This window comes from Lepisosteus platostomus, chromosome 19 (assembly GCF_059453375.1).
Source record: "Lepisosteus platostomus isolate fLepPlt1 chromosome 19, fLepPlt1.hap1, whole genome shotgun sequence".
NCBI lineage: Eukaryota > Metazoa > Chordata > Actinopteri > Semionotiformes > Lepisosteidae > Lepisosteus > Lepisosteus platostomus.
The window spans coordinates 126,727-139,803 of NC_142629.1; the positions used below are offsets into that span (position 1 = coordinate 126,727).

The 13,077-nt window shown below is 43.3% G+C and overlaps 1 long non-coding RNA gene across 1 annotated transcript; it reads right to left on the reverse strand.

Annotated features, from left to right (window-relative positions):
- Nucleotides 1-996: 996 nt before the first annotated feature.
- Nucleotides 997-9,291, reverse strand: LOC148644723 (uncharacterized). Its single transcript, XR_015928443.1, has 5 exons — nt 9,166-9,291; nt 4,154-4,257; nt 3,793-3,860; nt 2,570-2,671; nt 997-1,098 (listed from the first exon to the last, which is right to left on the reverse strand). It is a non-coding gene; the product is annotated as an uncharacterized LOC148644723 (long non-coding RNA).
- Between the last annotated feature and the right edge of the window lie 3,786 nt (nt 9,292-13,077).

Here is a 13,077-nt window from a genome sequence, read left to right on the forward strand (position 1 = left end):
CGTTCTACATCAAAATGACTTTAACTAGGACGGAGACTTGAATGGGATGAAAAAGGAAAAGGCATTATTTGCATGAAGAAATTAAACTGTTCCACCTGATCACTTGCTAAACAAAGTGATTCACTGGAGTGGAGGCGGTGAAAGCTTTGTGAATCAACTTACAAAAGGATACATGTAAGAAACGTGGCTCCCATATTTAACCCTTGAAAAATCTATGAGTGTTATGTGGAGGTGAAAGTATTGTTCAATTATTCTAATAAAGCTCACTCAACTAAGACCCAGAAAAGTACCAGAGTATTCTCACCTAAGAGGAAATACTAACAAGTAGGATGCTAAAATGAAAAGCATTAAAAAGTGAATGATCTTCAGTAGCTGAAATGATTATTGAGCTCTGGGTCACAGTGCTCCTGAAAAAAAATCAAATTTCAGCAGACACCCAAGGACAGCAGGTGAGCACCATGCTGAGCCAGTGTATAAGTGTATGAATCACAGTTTCAAGGAGCTTTTTTCAGTTTCGTTCCACTGATCGGCCAACACGGGGGAACTTCAGTCTTACTCGCCCTATTGCATTAAGAAACTGTACAACATTCTCCAATAAGAACTTGCGACCTCACCTAACGAAAAGCAATTTGCGTAGCAGGGAAAGAGTGGACTCCCACTGGGGATTTTTGTTTTTCATCCCGATGGTGATGTGCACTATATAGAACGTTGCTGGACCCATGTGCAATTGGTGTCATTTCTAATCTAGAGGTCAAAGCTGTGAAACTTTCAAAGAGATGGAAGATCTCTTGCGAGACACCAATTCACAGAAGGGGCTAATGAGATCTTTGCTTGAAGTCTCATTGTGCTGCACTATTTCATTTTTCAGTGGGCACGACTCACAGGCATCTAAAATCATCTCAGTGACAGACTAAACAGGCCTCTCGCAAAGACTCGGGAACAGACACAGACCTTATCATCTCTGCTCCTCGGGAAGCGTGCAGAGATCACATTAGATGTGTTGCTCAAGCTCTTTATTGTCACATACAGTAAACCCAGCAGTGTGGTCAGTGCGGGATGTGTTCTGTCCTGACGGCAGGGTCAGCAGCCAGAGGAGACCTGAAACACAAGACGGAGAGGTAAGACATTGATTCCGACAGAGAGAGCTTTCACACCAGATTACTGACAAGAGGAGCAATAAGAGAAGAGTTGTAAAGACACGCCGAAGAGAATATTCTCATCTAAGAGGAAATATTAACAAGTAGGATGTTAAAATGAAAAGCATTAAAAACTGCATGATCTTCAGTAGTGAAATGATTACTGAGCTCTGGGTCACGGACAGCAGGGGAGTGAATGAGTTGTTTATTTTGTTTCCTGTGAATTATGTAGAATTCACAACGTGTTCCATTTGTACAGGAAAACCATTGAGAGCAGATTCACTTCTTCTGCGCCAGAATGAATGATTTCCATCTTCACTCTAGGGTACTGTACTTTACAGCTCTGTATTGTATTCTGCATATATGTCTGTTATGTATACATTTTCTTTCTCACTTTGTCTCTCTGTCCATTTGTATCAGTTTGTTGGAGAGCACCATCACACCAGCATCACAACATTTATTCTACTGCCTTATTAAGCAAATGTCTCTACTAAATTCTTTTTATATATAAAACATTTTTTGACATGATATACACAAATGGCTAATTATACTTTCTGATTATATTTCCATCTTAGAAATGAAGCATTTCTCTCCTGCAGTTTGAGGTTGTTAAATAGAAAACTGGATCACTCCAGGGCCGAATCTTCTCCCTCTCTTACACTCTCTTACATTCGTTCACGAATGATCACAAGAGCAAACACATAGACTGGCTTCTCACAAAGTGTGTCGATGACACAGTCCCGGTCAGCTTACTAAAGGACCCAGAAAATCACCACGGGCCAGTCTGAACAGTTTCACGGAATAGTCTGTTGACTTCTCTTTGATGTTTCATGTTACAAGAGCAAAACCATATCACCCTGCAACTCACAACTGGCAACCCACTGAAGCTAAGCAGGTGTGAGCCTGGTCAGTACCTGGATGGGAGACCTCCTGGGAAAAACTAAGGTTGCTGCTGGAAGAGGTGTTAGTGGGGCCAGCAGGGGGCGCTCACCCTGCGGTCTGTGTGGGTCCTAATGCCCCAGTATAGTGATGGGGACACTATACTGTAAACAGGCGCCGTCCTTCGGATGAGATGTAAAACCGAGGTCCTGACTCTCTGTGGTCATTAAAAATCCCAGGGCGCTTCTCGAAAAGAGTAGGGGTGTAACCCCGGTGTCCTGGCCAAATTTCCAATTGGCCCTTACCAATCATGGCCTCCTAATAATCCCCCTCTATGAATTGGCTACATCACTCTGCTCTCCTCCCCACTGATAGCTGATGTGTGGTGAGCGTTCTGGCGCACTATGGCTGCCGTCGCATCATCCAGGTGGATGCTACACACTGGTGGTGGTGGAGGGGAGTCCCCATTACCTGTAAAGCGCTTTGAGTGGAGTGTCCAGAAAAGCGCTATATAAGTGTAAGCAATTATTAATTATTATTAAAACAATACTCACTGATTTGAGGATAATTGCGCCATCCCTCCAGCCTACTGAAATGAACCGTCAGACTGCAGAAGCTGTCAGTGACTACAGGTCCTTGGGCCTGGTCAGAGAAACCTGAGATGAGACAAACGTTGTGAGACCATTTATAAGCTTGTGACCTCAAATTAAACGGAAGTCAGACATTTTCAAAGGGGGCAACACTGCGGCACAGTGGTTAGCATCGCTGCCTCATAGCACCGGGGCCCTGGGTTTGATTCCAGGGGTGCTGTCTGTGTGGAGTCTGCATGTTTGTTTGCGCTGCAGGGGACACCTCACCCCCACAGACGCAAACTCACACCACAGCCCGATTTTTCCACAACACAATCAACCCGCCAGTATCAGTTTGTGTTCAGTGCTGGGGAGGTGCCTTGTCCTTGCAGAACAAAAACAAGGTGATCAGGACTGACGGCAAGATTCAGGTATTCAAGTACCCAGTAAATCCAGGGCTCAAATGGGGGAACTGTTTCACGAGCTACACAATATCCTCACACACGATGACAGAGCCTTGGAAAGCCGTGTGGAGAGTGAGGTGCTCGTACCCAGCCGGAGTTAAAAGACCACGCATTGAGCAGAGCAACTGAGCAAAAGCACACTATCGATCTATCCAACCCAGAAAAGCACACATCTCTGTGATACAGAGGCTAAGGCAACATGTGAGTAAAGGATTTTGAATCAGCAATTGTGCTGATGAGCCAGTCAGCAATTTTTCAGAAACAGCAAACATGTCGTCAGCCTCCTGGAGCTGCAGAAGATTGTGAGATATAAAGGAGTGAAACCAGGGCAGGAGAAACTGATTCCTCGTGTAGGAAGCTGAGGAAAACGATGCACACCCTGCAGACTGAAAGGAAGACAGCACAAACTATCGGTAATGTCAGCCTAGAAGAAAGTGTAGTGCAGTGTGTTGCAACTAAGTTTTTGTTCAATATTTGTTTTGTCTGAAAGAGACTATTTTGATTAGATACATGCAATACTATTTCTTTCTCATTCTCTGTCTTTTTATGTCTTATTTGGATCACACCATAAAGTTCATAACCCAGCCAGTTGCTTTGGCTCTGAAAGCATCCCTCAGCAGGGACAGCCCTGATCCCCAAACACAGGGCTGCCCTTCCCACTGCCCGTCTGCTCTCTGCCCAGTGGAAGTAGCGTTTCTGCCCCGCAGCTGTGTGAGAGAAGATGACCTGAGAGCACTAACCCACCTCTGGAGAGGGAAGAGTCTCAGCTGGAAGGGAGGAGGAGCTGCCGGGCTGCCGCAGACAAGGCGCCGCTGAAATGATAGAGAAATCTTTTAGAATCAAACGTCACCTGGCTCAGTGTTTAAGCTGTAGTACATGATCACATTATATTATTAAAACATGCAGACTGCCATTTCCATTCTGTACAAACAAAGGGTTTTCCATTGTAGAAAACACCACTGCAAATCCAAAGCGGAGTGCACTGGGACTGCAGTCCAGAGAAACCCATCATGTTACAAGAACTGGAGGCCATTTCACACCAAAACTGTACAATAGGATTCTTTCTGCACACCCAGTACTGGGGGCTGTGTCAGAGGCTCCTCACCGTTCTGTGATGATTTTAGACGTTGAATCGGGCAGGAGGCAGGCGCTCTTCGGGAGCTCTCGTCCCGTGCTATAACTCGGACCACGCGATGGCACAATTGCTTCCTACATACAAACAGAAACTTCAAACAACAAAACCCAACAAGAAATCTGTGCACACTTGGACTCCTGCTGCAGCTGAGGAGCTGTCACGCACACACCTCCTGCGTGGGTAGTGTTGGCCGTAGGACGTGTTGTTCACAGAGAGAAAAAATACACCATAGCAAGTCAGCACTAAAACAAACCAAAAGGCCAGTTTTATTGAAGTTGACGCAGCTGGCCACACAAACACTCACTGCGTCTCTTCACCAGGTATCCACACCGACAGCACCCCAGGAAACCAGACCCATGAGAACAGGGGCAGAGCATGCAGACTCCACACAGACAGCACCCCAGGAACAGGACCCATGAGAACAGGGGCAGAGCATGCAGACTCCACACAGACAGCACCCCATGAACAGGACCCATGAGAACAGGGGCAGAGCATGCAGACTCCAGACAGACAGCACCCCAGGAACAGGATCCATGAGAACAGGGGCAGAGCATGCAGACTCCACACAGACAGCACCCCAGGAAACTGAACCCATGAGAACAGGGGCAGGGCATGCAGACTCCATACAGACAGCACCCCAGGAAACCAGACCCATGAGAACAGGGGCAGAGCATGCAGACTTCACACAGACAGCACCCCAGGAAACCAGACCCATGAGAACAGGGGCAGAGCATGCAGACTCCACACAGACAGCACCCCAGGAACAGGACCCATGAGAACAGGGGCAGAGCATGCAGACTCCACACAGACAGCACCCCAGGAACCAGACCCATGAGAACAGGGGCAGAGCATGCAGACTCCACACAGACAGCAGCCCAGGTAACACACCCCAGCAGGAGGAGGCGCCGACGGACTCGCTCATGGTGCAGTGAGCCCAGCGGTGTGAGGCTGGTGTCCAGCGCTGATGTGTCCCTGATAGTCCTGTCCCACAGCCTGCGAGTCACCGTTTCTTCCACAAAATACTCCAGCCAGCGCTTTTTAGACTCAAGTTTCTTAAGTTTCTGTTTTTCTCGCAGATTAGATTAAAAAAGCCGCCTGTTGACCTGCTGGAGGTCAGACCCGCTCCGGCAACAACTACTGCAGCTCCGTTGCCCCGGCAACCACGTTTTATTTAACAAAGTAAAATAAACACCGGAGAAAAGTTTGCAAACAAGACAAGAGAGCTCAGAAACCCACAGACACGACGGCAGTGGGTTTTGTTTCTGTGTCGAGTGGATAAACCAGGCAGGACGAGCGCTGCAAACACACTAGAGTACACATAACACAATCAGGGGTACACAAGACTCCTGCTTTTTACACAAACAGGTTCAACAGGTCAATAAAGAGCAGGTCGGCACAGCTGTCATGATGTCTCATTTACAAAGAATCTGAAGATTTGCTCGTCTCTTCCCAGAGCAGCTTCACTCCGGAGAGCAAGGAACAGCTCCTGCCGAGTCCGTCTTGTAAGACAGACATAGAAATCCGCGACACGGTAAATACACTGACATTGTATAATTAATTCTGATGCTCAATCAAATCTGCGGAACACGTGCGGAGCGCAGTCCAGAACACTATAAAGACTACATTTCCCACAAGCCCTGTGGCGACTTCCTTTTGACGTAATCGATTCGCGTCTTTTTATTTTTAATTATAACAACAATACATGCCATAAAAACAAGAATACATATAACACAGAGTATAGTCAGGGGTACATACGATAATACATGTACATGTTATGGAAAAAGATTAAACAAGTAATCTTGTTTAATAGTAAACAAAAGCAGATGAGGTCCGTACATGTTTCAAATTGTCTGTACAGACGCATTTACATCCGTTTTAAAGTGTTTAAACATGGGTCTCCTCTCACAGCATTTCGTTAATTATTATGAAGTATCATATTTTTTTAAATACAAACGATATTTTCATATTACTTTCAATAGGTTTAAAATGTAGTATTATTTAACTTCTTTAAAAGTAATGTCAATATTAGTTTCCTTCTTTACGTTATCTTTCAGAGTTGCTGTCACAAACGTCACAGTTATCATCTGTATTGATTTTCAATCTCTGCACAACGAGGATCTGTACAGAGGCGCTATTGGACTCGCCGCCATAGACTCGTGTATCTCTGTCGCCGCCCAGTGGACATTTCTCGAAAGTGCAGTTCTTTTTAACTTTTTATGGTAGCAATAAAAATAGATACAATACAAACAAGAGTATATTTATAGCACATCAATAATACCATCAGGGGTACATAGTATAATATATTTACACTTCTGAAAAAAAGATTAAACCAGGTTAATAAAGATAAGGGCTGATATAGTCTGTAAATACACTTTTACATCTATTTAAAATGTTCTAACGAAGCTGCCTGAGGAAAGAACTTACTGTTTTGATTACATGAATCAGAGATTGTGACTCTGCCTTTAGCTTCCCATTCCTTCCAAACAATTTCAATTTCACACCTCTGGTTGTGCCAGAGGGTCCTCAGTGGAAGAGATACCAGGGTCCCCAGCACTGCTGTCACCTCTTCTGTACTCCTCCTATGCTAACAGCTGTGTATCTACTGCTGACTCCGTGAAAGGAATCAAGACTCCAGATGATCCCACCCAAATAAAAAAAAAATTCTGGAGTGGAAGGAGGTCTCTGCTTTAGTCGGCTGGTGCCGTGAAAACAACCTCTAACTCTGTATAACTCCAACTGCCTGTGTCTCAGGAAGCCCTGGTCCGTTTGTAATGGAAAACCATTGGGAGCACTAGAATGACTGATTTCCATCTTCACTCTAGGTCACTGTGCTGAACAGCACATTACTGTATTCTGCATATGATATGTCTGTTATTTACACCTTTTCTTTCTCACTTTGTCTCTCTGTCCGTTTGGATCAGGTATTTGGAGAGCACCACCACACCAGCCAAACTACCCAAACAGTTGCTTAGGCACTCAAGTGGACTTGATCAAATTAAACTTTCCAACCTAAACAGGAAAATGACATTTTAAATGGATTCTACTGCCTTATTAATCATATTTCTCTTCTAAATTCTTTTAAAATAAAAACAAATATTTCTGACATGATACACACAAATAGCTATTTTTATACTTTCTGGTTATATTTCAATCTTATAAATGAAGCATTTCTTTCCTGCGGTTTGAGGTTGTTAAAGAGAAAGACCCCATACTATCACAACCCCCTTTACAGGCTGGTGAAAGAGGTGAAATGAGGTAGCGGAGGTGTAATTGAGTCGGACAGCAAACTGTCACCTGCTGCTTGCCAGGACAGGAATCTTACAAAGGTCCACTCCTCCCAGGAGGGTCACAGTAACAATGATGATGAGTAACACGAATGATTACAGTTCAGGGCCCCAGCACTGCCACCCACTAAAATAAACATGACACACAAGAGAACCCACAAGACAGTCATGGAAATCCATGACACGATAAACACGCTGAAATGGTACAATATAATTAATTCTGATGTTCAATCAAATCACCGAAACACGTGGGCAGTGCGGGCCAGAGAACTACAGAAACTACATTACCCATACGCCCTGTGGGCGACTTCCTTCTGACGTCATCGACTCGCGGCTTTTGAATGTTATTTTAATTTTGGGTCGGGTTCTACTGTCGAAAGCAGAAGGTATATCTCGCTTTGTATACGCCTCGCTTTCACTGAATGTACCTTCGCATCTTATTGATGAGTTTGATAAACTATTATACAACTTTATTTGGAAGAATAAACCTCATTATATTAGGAAACACCTTCTGAGTAAACCAAAAAACCAAGGTGGTTTGAATGTTATAGACTTTTATATGTCAAATATAACTTTTAAAATAAATTGGATTAGGAAATTTATTAATAATAAAAATAGTATTTGGAATTTTATTCCAAACATAATTTTTCAGAATGTTGGGAATCTTGACTTTTTGTTAAAATGTAACTTTGAGATAAAGAAAATCCCAGTTAAGTTATCTAATTTTCATAAGCAAGTATTATTATACTGGACTTTATTATACAAACACAACTTCTCACCACACACATATTATATTTGGAATAATAAAGACATTAAGTTTAAAAATAAAAGTTTATTTTTACATAATTGGTTTAATAACAAAATTTATTTAGTAGCTCAACTGTTGAATGAAGATGGTAGATTGCTTACTTATCCTGAATTCCTGGAGAGATTTCAGTTTCCTGTTACTCCAAAGGAATATGCAATAGTTTTTGATGCCATTCCGGAAGGTGTAGTGTGCTTATTAAAAGCCAGTCAAAGTGTTAATAGGACTGACGTTCTTTTGGGTCCTACAACTGATTTATTCTTGGATGGCGTGGAAATAAAGGATAAGAAGTGTAACAATACTCATATTAGAAATCTTTGTAAACCCCATCTTATCCCTTCTTGTTTGTCTTTTTGGAATGCAATGTTTGAAAATATAAACTGGAAGTTAGTTTGGACAATTCCTGATAGATTTTGTATTACCAATAAAGTTAAAGAGATATCGTTTAAAATCATTCATAAGTTTTATCCAGTGAAATTAGTACTTTTTAAATTTAAGCATGAGCAGGATGATCTGTGTGTTTTTTGTCGGGCGGAAAAGGAATCTTTGGTGCATTTATTTGTTAGGTGTAGGTTTGTGAAGTTGTTTTGGACGGATTTACAGAGTTTTGTTTGCAGGAAGTTAAAGGTGTTTTTTAGATTGAAGGATTTTGACATTTTATTGTACTGTTTAGTAGAAAATTTGGAAAAAGAGCATTTATTTATAGTCAATTTATTAATCATTCTTGGTAAATTTCACATCCATAAATCCAAATGGTCTAATAATACTCCCCTTTTTAGTTCTTTTGAGGTGGAGCTGAAACATTATTTAAATTCTATTAAAAATGTGAGAAATAATAAAGCACGGAAAACATATGATATATGTAAAAAATACAAGTTAATCATATAACTTACCTATTACCTCTGGCGGTTAATTGTTTACTTTTCTGTTTGTGTTTGTTTGCTTATACCTAATTTGATCCTCTGATTGTATTTGTATTTGTAAATTATTTACAAGTTTAATAAAAAATTCTTTAAAAAAAAAAAAAAAAAAAAAATATTTTAATTTTGGGTTTATTGTATTTATTTTGTATTTTGTATCCATGTACAATACATTCATTCATTCATTCATTACTCTTGTTTGCAATGCAATGTATTCTTTGCATTCTTTGCTGTTGAAAATGCTTAAATATATTTAAAATTAAAATAACGTATTAATACGAACATTACTAACGGTATTTTAATTAAACAAACTTTCGGTGAAATTTTGCTGAATGACCACCAAGCGGCGCCATTGGCACATTATTGTAAGAATAATCATTTCCAAGAAATTTTCCAGTTTAATTCCACGGACCGGCCATCAGAGGGGCACTTTACGCGTCCTGCTGCTTCTGTTGAATTAATAATTGCTTAAATTATTGTCTGGTTAAATTGTCTGGTGGTAAGTATTTGTAATATAGGATTGCTCATGTCTGATCTGGAACACGAGATGGAAGTTTAACATGTGTGATTCACTGAGGTGGAGGGGTGGGAAATGACTGAAAGAAGTCTTGCCATGCTGTATTATTAATAGTAGTAGCATTGTATTGTATTGTCATATTGTCATATTAACACAAATCCTCAGACTCACTAACATCTCCAATAGAACGACAATCTCACACATCAAATATTAGAGGACCCTTCCTTTATACCTAAAAGCTTTCAGTTGTTGGACAATGAAAAGAGTGCTTGCAGGAATCTAATTACTGTTGTTATAAACTCATTACAATTGTCTCATTTCTTTTTTTTCTTTCTTCTCTTTTCAGCAGTAAATAAACCCATTACTTGATCCCTTACATTTCAAAACGCTCTGTATCAAACCAACAAATCGTTCATAAATTTAAACCATGTTTTTGAGAAACTAGCCTTAAAATCAAAATGACTACATTCATATGAAACACACTCAGAAACAATATCAAATGGTTTGATACAGAGTGCAGAAACAACTGAAGAGAACTACCAGAACTAAAACAACACCACACCACTCTGAGCTGCGCCTCAGATACTGTGAGATGGTTAGACACTACATGCACACCCTAAAGAAGATAGGCACATACACAAACAGACAACTCTCAGACCACAAAAGGCCTGTAGCCAAGACACAGTCAACAACGCTTGACCCAACTGGAGCTCAGACCTGCAGCAAAGCCTGCTCAAACTCCTCAACCTCGTCCTGACGGCCGGCTGTTTCCCTGAGGCCTGGAATCAAGGACTGATCACGCCCGTCTGTAAGAATGGAGACAGACTCGACCCCAACAGGTACCGGGGCTTCAGTCTTGAATATCTGATAACCGGCCCTCCTTACTGAGCACAATGTCCTGCATTAGAGTCAGACTGGCTTCCTACCAAACCGCCACACATCCCATCACATTCACACCTGGGCTCTGATGGCCCATCTGGACCCAGAACAGCAGAGCCTGGCACTACTGGAGCAGCACTGTCAGACCTGGTCACTGCCAGCCCATCTGGACCCAGAACAGCAGAGCCTGGCACTGCTGGAGCAGCACTGTCAGACCTGGGCACTGCCAGTCCATCTGGACCCAGAACAGCAGAGCCTGGCACTGCTGGAGCAGGACTGTCACATCTGGGCACTGCCAGCCAAACTGGACCCAGAACAGCAGAGCCTGGCACTGCTGGGGCAGTACTGTCACACCTGGGCACTGCCAGCCCATCTGGACCCAGAACAGCAGAGCCTGGCACTGCTGGAGCAGGACTGTCACACCTGGGCACTGCCAGTCAATCTGGACCCAGAACAGCAGAGCCTGGCACTGCCAGCCCATCTGGACCCAGAACAGCAGAGCCTGGCACTGCTGGAGCAGGACTGTCACACCTGGGCACTGCCAGTCAATCTGGACAAGACCAGAGTTATGGTTTTCCAGGAGAAAGCCAGACCTCAGGGAAACGGGTACAAATTCACACTGAACAACAACACATTGGAGCACACATCCAGCTACACATATCTCGGTCTCACCATCAGCTCTTCTGGGAGTTTTGACCTGGCAGTGAAGGCACTGAGGGAGAAGGCACTCAGGGCTTTCTACGCAATAAGAAGGAGGCTCTTCAATGTCAACCCACCAACAAGAATTTGGCTCCAAATATCTGAAAGTGTAATCCAACCCATTGCCCTATACGGCAGTGAAGTGTGGGGTCCCCTCACAGACCAGGAGTACACTCTGTAGAAACTCCTCCTTGCGCAGAGAAAAACAGCTAACGGCGAGTGCAGGGCTGAATTAGGCCAGTACCCACTATTGGTAAACATACAGAACAGAGTAATCAAACACTTGTTACACCTGAGAAACAGAGGCCACAATTCATACCACCACTAGGCCCTGCTGATCCCAGAGTACAGCTGGTCTTGACACCAGTCAGTCTCAGGACAGCACAGCTGCAGCAACACCAATCACAATCATCCAAATGCGGAGGGGACTGCAGTCCAGAGAAACCCAGCATTTGACAAGGACTGGAGGCCATTTCGCACCACAACTGTAGAACAGGATTCTTTCTGCACACCCAGTACTGGGGGCTGTGTCGGAGGCTCCTCACCAGAAGAGACTTGCATTCCTGTTGGCTCCTCTCGTTCTGTGATGATTTTAGACGTCGAATCGGGCAGGAGGCAGGCGCTCTTCGGGAGCTCTCGTCCCGTGCTATAACTCGGACCACGTGTTGGCACAATTGCTTCCTACATACAAACAGAAACTTCAAACAACAAACCCCAACAAGAAATCTGTGCACACTTGGACTCCTGCTGCAGCTGAGGAGCTGTCACGCACACACCTCCTGTGTGGGTAGTGTTGGCCGTAGGACGTGTTGTTCACAGAGAGAAAAAATACACCATAGCAAGTCAGCACTCAAACAAACCAAAAGGCCAGTTTTATTGAAGTTGACGCAGCTGGCCACACAAACACTCACTGCGTCTCTTCACCAGGTATCAGAAACAAAATAAAGGAACAATCTTTTTATCATATCCACTCGCACCTTGCTCTCATTTCCAGACTCCTAACTTACCACTCCCAACAAACCCCAGTGCTCGCAACACCCTTTAAATAGGATTTGGCCCGTACCACTATGGATACAATAGGTGTAAAACAGAAAATTCACAAGACAAACAACACATAGCACAGCAGTCCGGACTACTTGGACACACAATTACATGAAACCCTTAACAATTCACAGGACAGACATTCATCAGATCTTCTATACCTAGTTGCCATTTTTCGCAATAACATTAGGCTCTGATAACCTCCCCTCTCAGCATTCCAGCAATGTTATGTTCCTCTAGCTAAGCTTCAGGCATATAACCAGTCTCCTATCTGTTTGCAACCTTTTGACCTTTCTGAGGACCCCTCAGAACAAATAGACACTGGCGTCTCCTCTCATGCAGTGCTGTTAAGACTTAAGCTAGTGGCATCCTACACTATGCTTTGTTCCTTTAGGGCCATTTCTCTAAAAATAGTGTTCTCTACCTTTTGATTCCCCTCCTGTCCACAGCTAGAACAACTGTTTGCTAACAAAGACTGTTTATCTGTCTGGAAAGGTCTCCAAACTGTTACCAATTCCAAAAGAAAATCCCCTCAGATACATCTTGATCACTCTCTACCAGATAACACATTTTACAGCAGGTCTGAAACACAAAGGATCTCCAACGACCTTGTCCATGGCAGTCTCGCAACTCCTCCAAATAATTCACATCCTGGGGATGAGCTATTGTCCCCCACTCAACTGGAGTGCCACACCCACTCACACTCAATCTCTCACGAAGACTTGACGCCGTTTACAAGTCTTGAGAAT